The sequence below is a fragment of the Mandrillus leucophaeus genome, unplaced genomic scaffold, assembly GCF_000951045.1.
Source record: "Mandrillus leucophaeus isolate KB7577 unplaced genomic scaffold, Mleu.le_1.0 Scaffold685, whole genome shotgun sequence".
NCBI classification, from domain to species: Eukaryota; Metazoa; Chordata; class Mammalia; order Primates; family Cercopithecidae; genus Mandrillus; species Mandrillus leucophaeus.
Window position 1 is genome coordinate 778619 of NW_012107419.1, and position 17171 is coordinate 795789.

The 17171-nt window shown below is 35.3% G+C and overlaps 1 protein-coding gene across 5 annotated transcripts in view; it reads left to right on the forward strand.

Annotated features, from left to right (window-relative positions):
- Positions 1 to 17171, forward strand: part of GRIA4 (glutamate receptor, ionotropic, AMPA 4) — a 392568-nt gene that overhangs the window by 345288 nt on the left and 30109 nt on the right. The window contains exon 14 of one of the 5 annotated variants that reach the window (XR_001008469.1): positions 6520 to 6558. The exons of the other annotated variants lie outside the window; for them this stretch is intronic. The gene's annotated coding sequence lies outside the window, so the exon portion shown is untranslated. The remainder of the gene's footprint in view (positions 1 to 6519; positions 6559 to 17171) is intronic. 5 annotated transcript variants of the gene reach the window in all.

The window sequence follows — 17171 nt, forward strand, 5'->3', positions numbered from 1 at the left end:
ATGTTTTAAGTTGTTCATTCTTGAGGTACTTTATAGCAGCCTGAGTAGGTAACACCAAATTGAAAAGTTTCTATATTCAAGGGTTAGCCTTTTGCTCTCCTTACTACTACACTTAGAAGTTGTATTTTAGTAACTTTCCTGAGAAAATGAGTAATTTATGGCCATTTTAGTTTCTACCACTTCAAAAGGGATCAAATTTGACAAGATGAAACTGCTACCAAAATGTTTGGCAGCTTATGAAGTTTGATGAGAAAGCGAAGCTAGCTCTCAATTCCGACAATTCTAACAAAAGCCAGAATTGCAATCTCTTGTTCTTGAGACCCACACAATTGTCTCACAGACAAAGCCTATGAATATAAAGATGACAGCATATTCAGATCAAAGGTAAAGCATTAATGTGTGCATAGGGTTAGCGTGTGAAGCGGAACGCTTGCTCACCCTTAGAAGTAACCAAAGTAGATATGAATGCATGAAGCTTCCGTGCTATTCCCTTTCTATTGACTTGGCCTTGATTTCCTCACTCTAAGCATTCTCTGGACCCATATTTAAATTCATCAAGAAAGAGATTTTTTTTGTTTCTGCTGTGCATACAATAGATTCTGACCATGGCAGCAAAGCCACTCTTCAGCCCTGTCTCTACTAAATTATTAAAGAAAATATGTCAGATTAATTACTCTCCACTATAGGATCTCAGGTTATAGGATCATGGCTTCTATAAAGTGGCTTACATTCAGTTCACAAGTGGCTCTCAATTTATCTTCAGAACGGCAGCCGAAGTCAAGTGACATATATCTATTGTTGTTGTTGTTCACACATCATTTGTGTTGGGTTCTATTCTCTAGATTGATGTTCCTAAAGGAAAGAGTGCCAGGAAGAAGCCACCCTAGGTGGCCTCAGCACAGGCTGAGCAGAGGGAGGAACCATTACCTTCTTCTGAGAGACCTTAACTCTTACATTAACTCTTACAACTCTGAACAGGCCTAGAAGAGAAGCATTATAATCACACTGCAGTGGATTCCTCCCCTTATAATCCCAGGGCCCTGTTAGCTGAGAGCCTGGTGGTAGAGTACGGAGGGACTGAAGAATAGAGGAAGGGGTCAGGTACAGTGGCTCACCCTTGTAATCCCAGCACTTCGGGAGGCCGAGGAGGGTGGATCAGTTAAGGTCAGGAGTTCAAGACCAGCTTGGGCAACATGGTGAAACCCTGACTCTACAAAAAATACAAAAATTAACCAGGCATGGTGGCACACCTGTAGTCCCAGCTACTCAGAGGCTGAGGCAGGAGAATCACTTGAATCCAGGAGGTGGAGGTTGCAGTGAGCCGAGATCGCGCCACTACACTCCAGCTTGGGCAACACAAGATTATGCCACTGTACTCCAGCCTGAGCAACAGAGCAAGACCCCATCTCAAAAAAATAAAAATAAAAAATAGAGGGAGGAAGTAGTTCTTTATATTTGCAATAGGTAGACATGTGGAGAATATTTTAGATAAACACATGCAGGCATACAACACAGAGCTTTAGAGAGAGTTATGGTAATCAGGTTTACCATAAAAATCCAAAATGCCTATAATACAATACTAAAAATAGCTCACTTTATTGTGGATATATAATCTACCTTTCAGTGAAGAATTCTATATGATGCTGCTTTAATGCAGTTTTATGCTAATGATAAACATTTACTTAGTACATCATAAGTAAATAATGGTTTTCTACAAAACTGAAAATGTACTCCTTTGTTTCGGCACAGCATATGGGAAAGCACTCATCCACAACTTTAGGTGTCATTAGCTTCCTTTTGTCTCTAAAGATAGCATCAATCACAATGGGGCTAGTTTACAATTCTCATTTAATTAAAAAAAAAAGATAAAAGAGTTTGTCAGTCATTTAGAATGAGCTGGAGAATAGCAATGACTCTGGTTTAGAATTATATTCCATTTTAATTTCACTAAAAATTAAAAAACTGTAGCTCATTTATTTTAATGTTTGTTCCTCTCCAAAATAATCAATCATTTAACTCTGTTTCTAAATGAAATAACATACATCTGAGATATTTGACACAAATATACAGTATCATACACCACCTGACAATATCTGAATTGAAAATTGCCATTCAGCTCTTCAAAAAATCTAACCCTAGTCCTGAGCCTTCTCAGAAACAGGCATTATGTTGGTTATGAGAAGATTTTGTAAATAATTTTTATATTAACAGAAGTTAGAAATATTGTGAAAATATTGTTTATCCTCCCTAGCATCAAAAAAGTCTTTTTTTATGATTGAATGTGGTTTCTTTTAAATGGACAAATTTCACACTTTATGAAAATCTAAAAATATTTGTTAACAGATGTCCACAGAATGAAATATACTTTGAAAAAGTTTGTGAAGCCATTTTAATACATACCTTTAACATCACACAATTCAAAAATAAAGAAAATCTAAAGGCACAACAACATCCCTAGTATCTAACTCCACCTTTCAACGTACACAATACTGAAGTGTTAGAGAAAACTATCATTTTAAATACCATCAACCACACAAAGTCGTATTATATCCTGTTGAAGTAAACTAGATTTTACTGAGCTTTCTTTATTTTTTTTTTAAATTCTGGGGTACTCAATGAAGAAGTTGACCCACAGATAAGTTTTTACAGAAATATTAAACATTCAATCAGTTTTCTTTAAGTGCTAAATATTTGGGAGTCAGCCAGAATAAGAATTCAATTGCAGTCAATCAAACAAATGTGACACAAACAGCTTCCCACTTTCAAAGGCAATATGAGAGTATATAGCCCACTCTCTGTTGTTGCTTCCCTACACAGAGGCCTATATAAAAACTGGCAAGAGCTACCAACAGGGCCTCTGCTATTGTAGAAGAATGATTGTTTTGTATTTGGTCCTGATAGATATGCGGCTTCTGAATATTTCTTTTTGAAATAGTAACAGGCCAAAATCCTATTAGTAACTAAGAAAAGACATCATCAGTCCTAGTCCCTAAATTCTTATCTTTTCAGACATTTGCAACTAGAACCACACACACACACAAAAATCATAAAAGCATTATCAGCAAGTATAGCTATTTTGCATTGCTAGTGCCTTTAGCATAAAAAGTAAATTTTTTTCTGAAAAAGTATGAATAAAAATTTAAAATGAAACCATGTATCGAGAGTCCTAAGACAGTCCCCTAACCTTTGGCTTATATTTGAAGCTAGTCAGAGGTAAATAGAATTGAATAGGACCCAGGAAAAGTTGACTTCAGATTGTCTCCCAGAGGAAAAAGGGCATAGGACTAAAAAAAAAAAAAAGAGTTGCTTTCTACTAAGTGATACAGTAATAATAATGTATAAGCCATAGAATTAGTTAAATATGTCATTGAATTTTCTTTCCAAATTGTCCACTTTTAAAAGATTATGCTTAAATTTAGCTCATATAAACACCAAAAATTACAAAGCAGCATATTTAAGTGAAACAATAATAGTACAGTTCAGCATTATACTTTTTGAACCACTTCCACATACATATATATTTTCACTTGCTGTGTTAAACCCTCTTATGATGTTGTTTTATTATAGAGGAAGGCACTGTATAATAGACTTACGTGACTTGCCCACAGTCCTACAGCTGAGACTAGAAATGAGATCTTCTGACAATCTCCGGTGCTCTTAGGGGAGAAGAACAAAAAAAGTACACTTTAGTACAAACATAGATTCACTCTGAAAACTTACTAAACAGTTTTTGTGACGCTTTCATGCTGCAGTTTCAGCAACACATAAATTCAAGGCATAGTGAAAATATGCACATAGAGCTCAACGTCCATAAATTTTAGCTTATTTTAAAAACCAGATAAACTCTTGTTGAGTTGAAAAAATTATGTACCTTTCAGGTCAACATAAAAATTTTACAATTAAAACTGCTTCCCAAAAATGCAGGGAAATTGGCTTATGATCCCTGACATCCGACTTGTTCAAGTAAAAGTAGAAGAGATTTTCACATCTCTTGGACAGGAAACAATGATGTGACATCTCTATTTCGTTCCCACTTTGAGAGTCTGAAATTCTGCGTATTACCCTAGGTCCTCTTAAGGAAAACAACAAAATTCTCATACCTCTTTGAAGTTGTGGACACTTAATAAGACTGAGAAAAAATTCATTCTCAGAACTTCTATAAAAGCTCAGCTGTTTTGGAATTTAAGTAAGTCACTTGTTTAGTAAATAGCTGCTTTTATTGCAGCCTGTCTTCATTATGAAATGGAAAACTACCTAAGGAAAGCACTCCTCTGTAAGAACCAACATAGCTAGAAATAAATGCAGGTCTTTTATGCCTGTTAAAACAGACATTCAAAATTGTTTGCTGACATCAAATGTTTGGCACGGTACAAATCTGACAAAATTCATTGGATTATACAAAAGGGGGAATAAAACAGCAAAAGTGAAGCACAGGCCTATAAAAGGACTTGTTTTGATTTTTTTAGAACAAAACTTCTATTTCCATATCTAGATATGATTTTAAAAATGGATCCACATAATGTGGTAGCCTGTGGTGTTTCAATATGAAATACCTGAGAAGGTGATTACTAAGGGCATCACAATAACCCTAACAACTTCAGCACTACCTAATTTCTTTTTCATTTTTCTCCTCATCACAAATAGCAATCACTTTATGCCCTGAAGCATGAAGACTTCACAGCCACTGTAATTTTACCCAATCCAGGCAGTATACCTGTAGTTATTCTTATTCATAGATTCCCAGATCATTTCTAAATATAAAGATATCGTCTTTAAAACTCTGTTACGTAAGTGACTACCAAGGATGAAATAGGTGTTTCATACAATACAGTTTACTTTTCCCCCCCATTTTAAGCACAGCTTTACCATCTCTGCAGATATTTGTTTCACAAAAACAGGAAATTCCTCTCTCTCTCTCTCTATAGATATATAGGAATTTATAGTGTTTCATAGATAAAAGGACTGGTTTGTCAAAATAGCCATTTTTAGAATATTTATTAAAAACAATGAATGAAGTTAGATTACCAAGGAAGAACACAAAGGAACCCACATATATTATAGTTGGAGGAATTAATCATGTCATATTTATATCATGAAACTTTAAGACGATTAAAGTTCACAGGATAAATCTAACACTAAATAAATGGTAATAGTAGTAGATGGAGACAAGATATCATTGTACAACATAGAATCTGCCATAAAGTGTTTTTTCCCTGCACATTTTCATAATGGCTGTTAGAGTAATGATTACAACATCCCTCATTTTTACGTCTCTGGAATATACTTTGACAAACTGAGGTTTCAAAGTACATCCATTATCTCACCTGATGTCATTTTACTTGATGAAGAATTTTAATAAGTTACCCAAAGTTAAATAACAATAGCACATGATCTTGTATGGGTTCAGGCTCATTCTTGGTCTCCACTCTCCTTCATGTCTCACAGAATTCAATCAATTGTCTGGTATTTGTTTTTTATGGGAGCCAATCACCCACCATCTCTGAAATTATGCCAAAGGGTAACTAGGACCTGATTCTAAGCTCTGTTAATTAGACAGCAGCCTCAACAGAGATAAAGTAATTCGAATAAGAAAACACCATATCAGAGACTACATAAATGAAAACAATAAAAAGGAAATAAAAATTTAATAACGACTATGTACCACACCCATGTATACTGGAACTTGATCCCCCTAACTCCTTGTAGTTGTTGCTTTTATCTTCATCTGGACAGATGCTGCTGCTGCAACTCAGGTTAAATAGCTGATGAGTGACAGAAGTAGAACTGGAGCCCATTACTGTCTAGGTCCCAAGCCCATGAGCCTCTCACTATGTTGCCTTGTTTCTCTCCAAAGTCACAGAATCCTACTTAAAGACAAATAAAGAAAAAAAAAATCCCATCTTTATTCATCCTGCCATTTCCCACTGTGAAAAACTACAAGCACATAGTGTCGGATAATATCCATTTCCCAGATGTTTTTCTAGCTCTCCCATCTAATGACCGTTTAATTCTTTTTTTTATTTTCACAATAATTATTGTTCATATCAGAGTTAGTATTGCTTCAATCATGGTGCTGCTCGTAGCACTATCATTTTACTCTCAGAAGACAAAAGAAGGTCAGGGAGATGAGCTGAGAACACCCCAGCATACCCCTTCTTCCTAAGGAACTCCAGGTGCTCACCATGATGCACCCTCCATTATTCACTCCAGCTGACAAAAATTACCCAAGCAATGCCCTTCTGTGAACTTCTACTCTAAGCCAATTTCAAGGTATTAGAGCTCTCTGGCAAGACAGACTGAAGGGCAGACAATATTTTTTTCCTCTTACACAGCTAATGTTCGTTCCCCTTTGGCTTAATTCTTAAAATGGGTTTTAAATTCAATTCAGTGAAAGCCCCAGTATATCAGACATTTGATAGTGTCTTGTGAGACCTGAGGAAAGGGTTGACCAGAACTGAACTTGACTTTAATACAAGACCATGTTCTATTTTTGTTTAACTTTGGGTATTTCTCCCCTAGGAGGAGGACAGAGGAGAACTAACCAGCTCCAGGACTAAGGTAAGAGGGGAGTTTTCTTTCAAAAGAATGGCTTCCATCCATTTGAAGGAAACCCCTCCCCCACCTGTTTTTTAATCCCTTTTTCTTTATACATTTATATTTTTTAACCCACCAGCATAAGGAAACCAGCTTGCCACTTGTGCATAATAGTCATTTGAACATTCACTTGCAAATGGTATAGCAGGAAAAAATAGAAACTTTCACAGAAGTCATATCAGTCATATGCTAATGCATTTATGTTTTCTATCATCATTAAATATTAGTACCAGTCTTCCATTAAGGCTTAGATACTTGCAGAGGCCTTAGAAAATTTTTATCAGCTGTTAATTTCTCTATTTGGAGAATATACATAGTTACTATCAGTCAAACCATAGTGGTCACAAAAATATCAAAACTAAAATCCAAAGCATTTTTATACAGAAATATATCATTATTAAGACAAAATTAATAAAATTAATCACTAATATGATTTTAATGATATATATTTGGAAATATGATCAGTCTGGACTTTTGGGTTGAAGCTATACAAACTTCATGAGATTTTTAAGGTGCCATAGGAAAACTGTGGTTAGAAAAATAGGAGGAAAGGGAGGAAATATTTTGTTAAGCAGCCTCTCTCCATGCTTATACACCCTCTTCCCAGGCCTCTTGTATATTTATTTTAATGGTTTTCACTATAACCTCTCACTTTTTGTGTTGCTGTCCATAGAAATCATTAATATTTCCTGACTTCGGTATTCTCTTTCAAACTGGTCTTTCCATAGAGCAAAACCAAGAGGAGAAACAAGTGAGAGAATTTAAAGGGGTGGTGCAGTGGCTCACACCTGTAATCCCAGCACTTTGGGAGGCCAAGGCAGGTGGATTTCTTGAGCCCAGGAGATTGAGACCGGCCTGGGCAACATGGCAAAACCCCGTCTCTACAAAAAAATAGAAAAATATTAGCTGGGCTTTATGGTGCATGCCTGTTGTCCTAGCTACTCAGGAGGGAGGATTGCTTGAGCCTGGGAGGTAGAGGTTTCAGTGAGTCGTGATCATGCCACTGCACTCCAGCCTGGGTGACACAGCCAGACCCTGTCTCAAAAAAAAAAAAAAAAAAAAAAAAAAAAAAAAAAAAAAGAAATTAAAAAATAAATAAAAACATCTAGAAGTTGAGATAGAAAAAGAAAAATAGACCATATGGATTATGAAAGGCACCAGCTTCTAGATCCTATTCAGCAATAATTATTTGTTATCATTTTCCGCCAAAGAAGCTAGATCTTGTGTGACTCAAGTAGATTTTAGGAAAGTTTTAAGATCAGGTAACAGAGACACTTGGGGCTCAAGAAGAAGAAAATTTTAGGAAAGGAGAAAAAAAAATGTACCAAAAAAATGAGAATTCAGGCAATTTGTTGCAAAAAATAAAGAGTCATCATCTTTCAGTAATACAGGTCTACCATTTTGCTACAAACGTGTTTAGAAGCCTTGCATATCCTTAAAGTTGGATTGTTAAGAGCATGTAATGAAAGAAAATCCTTTCCAAAGGATATGTTTTTGTTAGAGGCTATTGTTTTCTGAGCAGGAACAATAGTGGCTATGTGATTAGGAACTTACATGAAAAGATACATTCAAAATAAATTCATTTTACCGTCAAAACATAATATCTATTATGTAGATAAGTGTATTCTAATGGTTATCAAATCCAGAAACTTAAGCATTAAACTTTTAGAAGATGGCATATTTTGTTGACTGATTGTCTGACAAAACCTAATTTTGACTTTCTCACTCACTGACTTCTTTAATGAAAAGTACAGGATATAGTTGAATCACATTATTTATTCTTAATTTATTCATCCTGAATTTTAAGATGCAGACACACGGACTCTCCACTGAAGCAGTCACACAAAAGAAGGAAATTGTCACAACATTGTCAGTGAACTCTTTATATGTTAGAATTTGATGTTTACATGGACATTTGTTATATCAGGAAGATTTGTTGTACTTTGAATTCTTATAAAATACTTCATAGAAATCTCACTCAGGGAAACAATTGGTGGTAGTTCTACAATGACTTAGCTCTTTTGGATAGCAGAACGTTGAAATGAAAGCACCATTTTTCTGTTTTGTTGCTTAGTAAAGTGAAAAGCATTGATTTATAGTACTTTCACTCAATTTATTAAGTATATTTAAAATAGTTCATGAAAGTGTCCAAACTAATAGCTTAAGATACCCAACTTCTGACAAATAGCAAATAACTGAACGACCATGTAATATGTGTAATATGTTCCAGTATTCACACCAATAGAAGCAAATGTAGGTGAGACTATTTTAAGAATTTAAACTTTTTGTCACTTTTTGAAATTTGAGTTGTTTAAAAAACGGGCATTAGAATATATTTCTATTTTGAAATATGACTATGAGCCCTCTTGCTTTCAAAATAAGCTGCTTTGTATCTTCACTTAGAATCTCATAAACTTAAAATATTTAAAGACTCATGGATTTAGACTCCTTAAGCTCCAACTATTTTCAGAGAGTAACAGAAAAGCTACGTATTCTCATAGATGTGAGTCCCCATGTATCTGAACTTTGAATAAAAAGCTCAGCTTCCCTTCATTAGCTTGTAATCTCTGTTTCTGTAAGAAGTACTCTTAGTTTGTAATCCCTATTTCTATAAGCAGCACTGTTTTTACTAAAGTTTCTTCTCTAATTTGTGTTGCTTTCCAGCCTAAACAAAATCCAGGCCAAAAGCTCTGATAGGTGAAGCAAGATCAATTAAAACACATTTTAAGTGATAAGAGCAATATCCAAATGCTGGCCTCCTGCTAAGGAACCTGAAATCTTAAATGAAAGAAGTGGGAACTTTTTATTTTTAAATTTTCACTCTCAAGAATTTAATGGAAAATTTATAGTCTTTGTATGTGAAGTTTAAATAGATTCATTTAGTGAGTTAAATACATATTAAAATATGCAGTGAAATAAATCTTAAACCAGAGTTGACACTTAGTATCTGTTGGTAATAAATGTAATTTTTAATTTTTAAAATAAAGATAAATCATGTTATTCTAAGAAGTAAATTTAGTAACAGAATAATTTTCTTCTTTTCTTTTCCTTTTTTTTCTTTTTTTTTTTGGAGATGGAGTCTTGCTTTCTCGCCAGGCAGGAGTGCAGTGACGTGATCTTGGCTCACTGCAACCTCTGCCTCCCAGGTGCAAGCGATTCTCCTGCCTCAGCCCCCTGAGTAGCTGGGACTACAGGTGTCTGCTACCATGCCGACTTGACTTCTGTGTTAGACAAACCCAGCTTCCTGTTTCACTTTTGCCACTTACTAGCCAATCAACTTTAGGCCTCACTATCCTCATCTGTAAAATGGAGATGTAATCCTACCATATGCGATCGTTGTAAAGATTCAATGACAATAATAAGAACTTCACACAGTGTCTGGCTAAATAAAATATAATACAGTTATAATTTAAAAGTGTATGTAAGCTAAATTGTTGAGAAAACTTGAATGTCAGAAAAGTTAGAATAATATCTTGGAGGCAATCATGAATTCCTGAAGACTTTTGACAAGGCATTCTAAACAAGCAGAGAAGCAAAGTTATTCTGACTCTGGGTAGCAGAGGATGGATTGAGAAAGCCAGTGGATCTGGTCTTGGGTGATAAAGCCTTCAACTAAAGTGATGCCAGTTGAAAAGAAATGAAAATATAAATATGAGAGTCACTTGTCATAAAAACAATTCTTAATGGATAATTGGCTAGAGGAAAGGAAGGGAAATGAAAATTCAAAGATGAGACTGAGTTTTTGTGGTTGGGCCTTATTATTTTGGCATTCCTTTTTACACTTCTGTTTCTTCTGTGTGGAATCTCCTAAGCCATGATACTGAAGCTTCTATATGGTACTGTTCTTGGGAGCCAAGATTACATGTCTCAAAAGATTAGAACTTAAATCAATATGAACTTTGTATGTGTGAAAAAAAAGACATTTTATCTTTGGAAGAAAATCCTACCATCTAGTTAAATCAAGTCATTTCACCTAGATTACTGGTAATGCTTTTCAAAGAAAATTATCTGCTACCTTTCCTTCTCAGGTATTTAGGATGTATCTATTCAGTTGACAAGACCACCTGCCTTTCAAGTTTTTTCTCAGCTCAAGGAGTATTTAGCCTGAGAGGATTGAAACTGCCATCTTACAATGGCTTCCAAAACTTAATCAGGCATAGACCCTACCAAGCCTGACAAACTTCTCAGGAAAAAGAAAATTTCCCACAGAGCCACAGAAGGATGAATATAGTTTAGCTACACAGGGAAGAGTCACGATAGGAAATAAAAGGTATCCTGGTACTGTAGGAAGAGCACTGGACCAGAAGGCAGAAGACCTGCACCCCAGCTGGGCTTTGATGGACAAGTCACCTAACTTTCATTAGGCCCCAGGGTCTGCATCCTGGGGCCTAATGAGAAGGTTGGGCATAACCTCTTACCTACATTTTGATTCAAAAATTCTGGGATTCTAAGTCTTTAAAGCAGTTGATGAAAGTTTTTAGGAGTCAGCAAAGGATGGGAAAAGTAAAGATGATCTGTGGACCATGGAATGGAATTCTGGAAATCACATAAGGAGATGAAGAAATCAAGAGTCGGAGACAGTGGGGGAGTCCACACATCAAATCACGGTACAGGCAGGGCATCTGCATGAAAGACACAGTACTGTTGAACAGTTCACATGAGGTTTATGTAACAGAGACCAGTTCCTACATTTTAAAATTGTATTTTACTTACTTTAAAGTAAATTTACTTTAGAATAATAATAACCACAACTTGAAAAATGAATGCTATTCAGAGATAACTTGAAGCACTTCACTAGCTAGCCGTGGTCTCATTTGAAACAAAACTCTCATATGTATAATTTGAGCACAGTGATAATAACAAAGGAGTGGCCTGAGGCAGGGACTTTACTGAGTATAGTCTCAAACAGCACCCCAAGGCCACCACAAATAAATAAAATTTATGGTATGAAATATGAATAGTTGATATTTTCTCAATATTATATAACTAAAAGCATCTTTTCACAGTTTTTTTTAAATTTTTATTGGTTTCACATTCAGTATTTAAAAATGGGAGTGGGTGTGGTGGCTCATGCCTATAATCCCAGGCAAGTGGATTGCTTCAGCCCAGGAGTTCAAGACCAGCATGGGCAACATGGCAAAACCACATTTCTACAAAACATACAAAAGCTAGCTGGGTATGGTGGTGTGCACTTGCAGTCAATCTTAGCTACTTAGGAGGCTGAGGTGGGAGGATCACCTGAGCCTGGGGAGGTCAAAGCTGCAGTGAGCCATAATCATGCCACTTCACTCCAGCCTGGGTAACAGAGTAAGACCCTGTCTCAAAAGATAAAAATAATAAATGAAAATGTTCTGCATGTGATGTAGCTGTACAACGATCATAGATTGAGCCTAGTACCTTGGAAATCCCTTCTCAATAAATCAGTCTTAAAACCTCTGCTCTATTAAAATTCTGAGCCACCAGGTGTCATAGAAATGTTTTTATTTCTCTTACCTTTAATAGACAGACTTGGAAGTCATCACTATTTTTAAAATAAATGTTATTCGAATTTAGAATAGATATCTTTTTAATCTGTGTTCAAGTTGCCCTTCCAAGGTCTGTGAACCCCTGAAATTATGTATCAGTCTGGGGTTTTGTAAGTTTGTGCATCTCTTCCTGAGAAAGTATTTGTAGTTTCATGGAATTCCAAAAGAGATCCATGACCCAAAGTAAGTAAGAAAATTCTACTCTGTGACCTAAAATTGACAAAATCAAGAAGCTAAGCTTCATGAAATATTTGTAAATATGACCTAAAAAATACTCAACACTAAAAATATACTTAAAATTTTCAATGATCACAATCCCTAGCTAATGCTCTGGCTGAGTTACTAGGAGACATCCTCACAAAAATCACAAAGCTCCTTCAAAGAATCACATTCCTCAGACCCATGTCTCAACTAGAAATTAATCGTGCAAATTCCAATGAACATGCAATCTATAGAAAATTGCTGGAATCCAGGCAAGTATCTGTTTAACTTGTTCAGCTCTCCTTGACTCAACTTGGAATATGAAATACAAAGGTTTCCACACTAACTTAATTACATATATGTCATCCAAAACTCAAAGCAAAGACACTAAATCCTTCCTTATCAAAGGAGTTTTCAAGTGCTCATTGCAAATCATGCTGAGTCTGAATTGTCTTTCCACTTACAAAATTTTTTCTCTCCTTATTTTAATATTAAATTCCTGATCAATAGTACCATTTAATGTAAATCTTATTTGTCATTGCATAGGCAAACTGGAGTAAAAACTCAATATCTTTTCTAAAAACTTTTTGCATATATATGTAGAGCAATCTAGCCCAAATTCTGCCTTTGGAAATGAGTGCACAAATCCAATGAAGCAATAAGAGCCTTGTGCTTGTCTACTGGAAGGAATAATTTGGGAAGAAAAGTAATAGCACAGCTACAAGTTAAATTGAAAACTTAGTGGAGCATTGATAATGCTGAAAACTGGCTACTCTTCGAGGCCTAAATAGTTGATAAAGGGTAGAATTGTGAATGCAAAAGCCTTTCCTTAAAATTAGACATATTTAGTTCTTAACTCTTCATCATTTGACAGCCTATTGATTCTTATTTACTTTTTGTTTTCTTGATTAATAAAATAGTCATTTGTTCTCAGTAGGTCATTAATTGACATTACACAGAGTTATGGGGTTTGTTGTAAATTCTCAGCTTTTTTGCTAACTTGCTCTATTCACCTTTATTTGGAGGACATCATTAATTAAACTACAAAAGTAAATTCTACATGATATTTGCTTCTCTCTACCTATTTCATCTTGTTATATGGAATATGCATAGAATTTTTGTGAAAATACTGACAATGCAGCTATCATTTAATAACAGAATGAATAGTCTATGTAGAGTTGGTTATTCATATTTCATGAAATTACTATTTTCTTATTAGCATGGTTCTAGGAAAACTATAGCACCTATATATGTATATACATACACACACATACATATACACATATACACACACACACACACACATTTGTTGCTCACGAAGCTTAAATCAAATACATTTTCCAATCTGGAATTTTAGTTTGATTTCAAGAAAGGTATAAAATAAATATGTAACATGATAGAATATAAAAATAAATCGTATTTTTTTAAGTCCTACAAACAAATCCAAAAAAAGACTTTTTCTTAGGGTCTCTAATACTTGTTAGGGAAAGAACATAGTTGCTAGCCATAAATCTCTTTTTCTGAAAACAGAGATAAAAGCTTTTTCTTTTTTTGTAAATAGCCCACTTAGCAGGACTCAAGCCTATTCAGTCACATTCATTTAATTCAGCCTAAGGGAAAAGACTCACCTTGTCTATATAAATATGTGTGAAACAGCAAGTCTTCTCCCTAGGTCCCTAAGAGTTCTATTAACCTCCTGTAGCTCCTATTTGATGGGGTATGTCTGCTAATTGATGCATTACTCATACTTCTCTGCCTGACCTGTTCCCATCAAATAAAGGAGAGCCCTCATAGAAGTCAAATACATCACATGTCCTCCAGTCTGTGACTAGAGGGACAAAACCAACTGAACCAAAGCAAACCACATAATCAGAAACAATAAATGTTTTTCTAAGAACTTTAAGAAAACACCTAATTTATACCTCAAATTTTATTTAATTCAAAATAGAGTATATTTTTTTGCCTTGAATAAAACAATTCCATTAGGTGTTATATTACAAAATAACTGAAAGCTTTGTTTGTGTTTTACTAATTAATACAGTATAACCTCCCACTGCCCAGAAAATTCTGGGTGTGTGGGGAGGCATAAAGAACAAATGCAATTTAAGTTCATCATAATCTTACACCCAGAGATTGTGATTTGTTGTATTTTCTTCCATATTCTTTTCAACAATCAACATTATATATACATATACTTATAAATGTATAGTTTATTCTCAGACTAAGATCAAAATGAATACAAACTTGTTTCTTTTTCCACTTAACATTATACTATAAGCACTTCCTCTTGCCATTGAAATTTTTTTAATGGTTATCAAACATCAATCATATAGATCATTCCTACTTATCAATACTATCACCCCAGAAGCTTTGTAACATATGGTACCACAATCTAGAAAAACCTGATACAGTGGGGTTAGGTCTGAGCATCAGTATTTGCAATAGGCAGTTATTATACTTAAGTCAAACTTGAGACCACTTGTGTAAACCAAAATCTCCTTAATCTTCCCTTCTTTTAGATATGTATATTGCTTTCGATGTTTTGCTATATATCCTCCCTTCTTTTGGACATGTATATTGTTTTTAATGTTTTGCTATATATCCTCCCTTCTTTTAGATGTGTATATTGCTTTCAATGTTTTGCTATATATAGATATAATGCTATATATATAATGCTATATGTATGTATATAATGAGATTTATCATAAGTCATTTTGGCAGCACCTTTAATTTCTTAGGATTGATTGCTGAAAGGGGAATTATTTAATTAAGGGTGAGAATTGTTTTAAAGCTTTTCTTGTATAAAGCCAAATTATTTTCTTTTTGGTTTTTAATTCTTTTGAAAAAAAATTCTTCTTTAAAAAATGGGATACATTTGCAGAATAGGCAGGTTTGTTACATAGGTATACATGTGCCATGATGGTTTGCTGCACCTGTTGACCCATCCTCTAAGTTCCCTCCCCTCACCCCCAACCCCCCAACAGGCCCTGGTGTGTATTGTTCCCCTCTCTGTGTCCATGTGTCCTCAGTGTTCAACTCCCACTTACGAGTGAGAACATGCGGGGTTTTGTTTTCTGTTCCTGTGTTAATTTGCTGAGGATGATGGCTTCCAGCTTCATCAATGTCCCTGTAAAAGACATAATCTCATTCCTTTTTATGGCTGCATAGTATTCCATGGTATATATGTACCACATTTTCTTTATCCAGTCTACCTTTGATGGGCATTTGGGTCGGTTCCATGTCTTTGCTATTGTAAATAGTGCTGCAATAAACATATGTATGCATGTGTCTTTATAGTTAAAGGATTTATATTCCTTTGGATATATACCCAGTAATGGGATTGCTGGGTCATGGTATTTCTGGTTCTAGATCCTTCAAGAATCACCATACTGTCTTCCACAATGGTTAAACTAATTTAAATTCCCACCAACAGTGTAAAAGCATTCCTATTTCTCCACAGCCTTGCCAGCATCTATTGTTTCTAGACTTTTTAAACATCACCATTCTGACTGGTGTGCGATTGTGGTATCTCATTGTGGATTTGATTTGCATTTCTCTAATGATCAGTGATCTTGAGGGTTTTTTCATATGTTTATTAGCTGTGTAAATGTCTTCTTTTGACATGTGTCTGTTCATGTCCTTTGCCCAATTTTTGATGGGGTTGTTTGTTTTTCTCTTGTAAATTTGTTTAAGTTCCTTGTAAATTCTGGATATTAGACCTTTGTCAGATGGGTAGATTGCAAAAATTCTCTTCCATTCTGTAGATTGCCTGTTCACTCTGATGATAGTTTCTTTTGCTGTACAGAAGCTCTTTTTAATTATTATTATTACACTTTAAGTTCTAGGGTACATGTGCACAACGTGCAGGTTTCTTACATATATATACATGTGCCGTGTTAGTGTGCTGCACCCATTAGTTATCATTTACATTAGGTATATCTCCTAATGCTATCCCTACCCCTCCCCCCACTCCACAACAGGCCCCCATGTGTGATGATCCCCATCCTGTGTCCAAGTGTTCTTACTGTTCACTTCCCACCTATGAGCGAGAACATGCGGTGTTTGGTTTTCTGTCCTTGCGATAGTTTGCTCAGAATGATGGTTTACAGCTTCATCCATGTCCCTACAAAGGACATGAATTCATCCTTTTTTATGGCTACATAGTATTCCATGGTATATATGTGCCACATTTTCTTAATCCAGTCTATCAGTGATGGACATTTGGGTTGGTTCCAAGTCTTTGCTATTGTGAATAGTGCCACAATAAACATACGTGCGCATGTGTCTTTTTAGTGGCATGATTTATAATCCTTTGGGTATATACCCAGTAATAGGATGGCTGGGTCAAATGGTATTTCTAGTTTTAGATCCTTGAGGAATCGCCACACTGTCTTCCACAATGGTTGAACTAGTTTACAGTCTCACCAACAGTGGAAAAGTGTTCCTATTTCTCCACATCATCTCCAGCACCTGTTATTTCCTGACTTTGTAATAATCACCATTCTAACTGGTATGAGATGGTATCTCATTGTGGTTTTGATTTGCATTTCTCTGATGGCCAGTGACAATGAGCATTTTTACATGTCTCTGTTGGCTGCATAAATGTCTTCTTTTGAGCAGTGTCTGTTCATATCCTTAGCCCACTTTTTGATGGGGTTGATTTTTTTCTTGTAAATTTGTTTAAGTTCTTTGTAGATTTGGGATATTAGCCCCTTGTCAGATGGGTAGATTGTAAAAATTTTCTCTCATGCTCTAGGTTGCCTGTTCACTCTGATGGTAGTTTCTTTTGCTGTGCAGAAGCTCTTTAGTTTAATTAGATCCCATTTGTCAATTTTGGCTTTTGTTGCCATT